Consider the following 3,784-nt stretch of genomic DNA (forward strand, 5'->3'; position numbering starts at 1 on the left):
CGAAGGTTGTTCATATCCATCACCGGAAATTAAGAGAAGCCATTGAAATTGAAAAGGGGAGTAAGACTCTTAATAGGGATGATGGATGGAAGTTAAGCAGCTCGTGGGTCCCTTCTCTTTGTTCTTAACCCCCTTGGTTTACTTATTCTTTCTTGGTTGATGTGAGTTTCATTCTTGGACATTGTTTGTTTTATTGTGTTGATTTTATATTTTTTGTTATTATATTTATTAGACATCTAAAATTATATTAATAATGATTTATTAAAAAATATCATGGTCCCTGATTCAACTATGATAGTCACTTAACGATTGATATTATTAATAATATTATTGTATTTATTAGTTTTTTCATAATAATATTTTGATCATATTATGTTCCTTTATTAATAGATAATTATTATTTGTAAACAATCATTAATATAGTTTTAATTGTATCTTATTAGATTATATAATAAAATATTAGAATTTGTTAGGGTCATATAATAAATAGAAATGGTTAGAGTCTATCAATTTTTTGAATAGTTAAAATTGATAATAAAATAAATTAAAATAAAATTCAAAATTAACTAATAAATAAATTGAATTTTAACCCTTAATGTTCCTTGTTAATAATTTTTATTTTTTGATCGTTTGAAATTTACCGTTGCATCTCTAAGAGATATATATTAATGGTCAGTTGATCTTGCTCCTCATCCTAGTCCTCATGATGAACCTAGATTTAGGTTCAAAATGCGTCGACCCTTTGTTTTCTATGTGATTTCTCCAGAAAATCTGAACATTATATCATGAATCACAAAAGCATCAAATCTGAGAAGAAAAAAGATCAAGGCTTTTCATCACTAAGCTTTGAGGACAAATATTTTTGAAGAGGAAGACAATGTTATGAATAAAAGATATATAAAATAATACAAATAATATAAATAACAATAATAATGATTAATGATAAATTAAATAGTAATTAGTTAATGAAGAGGCATGTCCCTAAGGACATGACCGTTAGTGAAGGGGTATATGCCTAGGGTATATAAGCAGACCCTCATTCTCATTTGTAATCATCTCATATCAATTCTTATACATTTTCAATATATAGTTACATGTTCTACAATGGAAATTTACGTCTTTGAACTATTTTAAAGTTTTCTATTGCATATACGACTTTTGTTCGTTATAGATGAAATGAAGATGATGGAGAGGCTATGGGGAGAAAAGTATTTTGACACACATACAAGAAAATGGTCATGCAAGAGTTTAGGCTTACCGACCTGCAAGAGAGGCTTTGTTTAGTTTGTATATGAGCCCATAAGACAGATCCTCAACATTTGCATGAAGGGTGACAATGATAAGCTATGGCCTATGTTGCAGAAGGTGGGGATTTGTATGAAGAATGATGACAAGGACCTTGTTGGGAAGGCCCTGATGGAGTGTGTAATGCAAAGTTGGCTCCTTGCAAGCAATGACCTACTTGAGATGATGATTTTCCATTTGCCCTCTCCTGCCATTGCCCATAGATACCGTGTAGAGAACTTGTTTGAAGGGCCTTTGATGAAATTTATGCAAAAGCTATTATGGATTGTGATCTAGACGGCTTACTAATGCTTTATGTGTCAAAGATGATTTCGGCCTCAGACAAAGGCCAATTTTTTTTCCTTTAGGAGGGTCTTTGCTGGGAGAGTGGCAAAGGGGATGAAGGTGAGAATAATGGGTCCCAACTCTGTCCGTGGACAGAAGAAGGATCTGTATGTCAAGAGCATTCATAGGATATTTATATGGATGCGGAAGAAGCATGAAACAATGGATGATGTTCCCAGTGGAAACACCACTGGTATACTTGGTCTAGATCAGTTTATCACGAAGAATGCTACTCTCACAAATGAGGGAGAAGCAAAGGCCGATCCCATGAGAGCCATGAAATTCTTTGTCTCCCTAGTTTATCGAGTTGCAGTGTAGTGTAAGGTGGTCTCTGACCTACCAAAGTTAGTTGAAAGCCTTAAATGGTTGGCCAAGTCATATCCTATGGTTATATGCACAATTGAGGAATCATGGGAACATATAATTGCAGGAGCTGCAGAGATTCACATCGAGATATGCTTGAAGGACTTGTAAGAGGATTTCACGGGGGGAGTAGAGATTTCTATGTCTGATCCCATTGTTTCATTCAGAGAGATCATTCTGGAGCAATCAGACCATGTTGTCATGAGACAATCTCCAAATAAACATAATAGGCTTTATGTTGAAGCACGACCTTTGGAATTAGGTCTTGGATATGCAATTGATGAGGGGAGCATTGGCCCAAAGGATGAAGTCAAGGCCTGAGGGAAAATCCTCTTTGAGGAATTTGGATGGGATAGAGAGTTGGTGAAGAAGATCTGGTGCTTTGGACCTGAAACAATAGGACCCAACATGGAAGTGGACATGTGCAAGGAAGTCTAGTACTTGAATGAGATTAAGGATTCCATGGTTGATGCATTCCAATGAGCGTTCAAGGAAGGAGCTCTTGCATAGGAGAACATGCGTGGTATTTTATTTGAGATGTGTGATGTAGTATTACATTCAAAGGCCATACACAGAGGAGATGGTTAGCTCATTCCCACAACAAGAAGGGTCTTCTATGCTGCTCAACTTACTGCAAAGCCAAGGATTCTGGAGCCTATATATCTAGTTGAGGTTTAGGCACTTGAGTAGGCTCTGGGTGGAATTTAAAATGTCTTGAATCAAAGGAGAGGCCATGTTTTTGAGGAGCTGTAGAGACCCGGGACTCCACTGTATAACATTAAAGCCTACTTTCCAGTTATAAAGTCTTAAATTTGCAGATACTCTTCGACTTGCCACCAATGGGCAAGATTTTCCTTAGACTGTATTTGATCACTGGGATTTGATGGGGTGTGATCCAATGGACTCTTGTTTGGAAGCTTGTCAGCTTGTGACTGATATCATAAGGAGAAAGGGACTCAAGGAACATATCACTTCCCTCTCAGAGTATGAGGATAAGATGTAAGGGTTGAATGTTTTTAGTGTTTTTGTGATGGCCCTGTTGCAACAGACGTTGTGAACCCACATCATTTTCAGCGAATCTTCTCGGTTGCTGTCAGTTGTGCTCAGGAGCTGTGAATAAGTATCAGGTAGCATTAGGGTTGATCAGGGCTCTATCAGGTTGATCAAGACTTTACTTGTTGGTCTTGATCTGAAGGTCAAAAGAGAAGTCAATTGTTTGGCTGTTGGATATATGTTAGATGTGTGATTGGCAGGTCTATAATCTAGTAAGACCATAAACCATTAAGGTACTACAATATTATGAGTTTTGGTTGGTCAATGTACTGAAGGGTCTTAATTCATCTTTGGCATGCTCTGAAATTTATGAAGTGCAACTAGCTTGTGTTGCAAAGCTATGGAGGTTGGTGTATGCATGTTGAAATGGGAAACTTAGTCCTCTAGGTTATGGGTAGCATTGAAGTTGATCTTAATTTCCCCATCATAACTGGTTTTCTCAGGTGTTTTTCAAGGAATAAAAGGTAGGTAGTGTTTCCTTATTTTACGACTGTGAATTGAGAATAAAATAATGCTCAGGTATGGGCTGGTTGGACCCTCTTGTTGGGGAAAGGCATGAAAATTGATTCAATAAAGTTGTGTGGCCAACTTCTATCCAAGAAATAAAAGAGCCGATGCTTTCTCGTGTTTGAGTGAGGCATTGAACTGTTGTGAGATGTTGAACTCGCCTGTAAAAAAATATTTATTATAACAATTCAAAATTTATTTGAAGATTATGAGCACAATTGATAATATATAT

General features: G+C 36.4%; 1 pseudogene; it reads left to right on the plus strand.

Moving 5' to 3' along the window:
* Nucleotides 1-1,176: 1,176 nt before the first annotated feature.
* Nucleotides 1,177-2,995, plus strand: LOC149253157 (elongation factor 2 pseudogene; annotated as a pseudogene).
* Nucleotides 2,996-3,784: the final 789 nt, after the last annotated feature.

Source organism: Pinus tabuliformis, chromosome 7, assembly GCF_031772625.1.
Source record: "Pinus tabuliformis cultivar Carrire ecotype Pingquan chromosome 7, CPIR1, whole genome shotgun sequence".
Taxonomy (NCBI): domain Eukaryota; kingdom Viridiplantae; phylum Streptophyta; class Pinopsida; order Pinales; family Pinaceae; genus Pinus; species Pinus tabuliformis.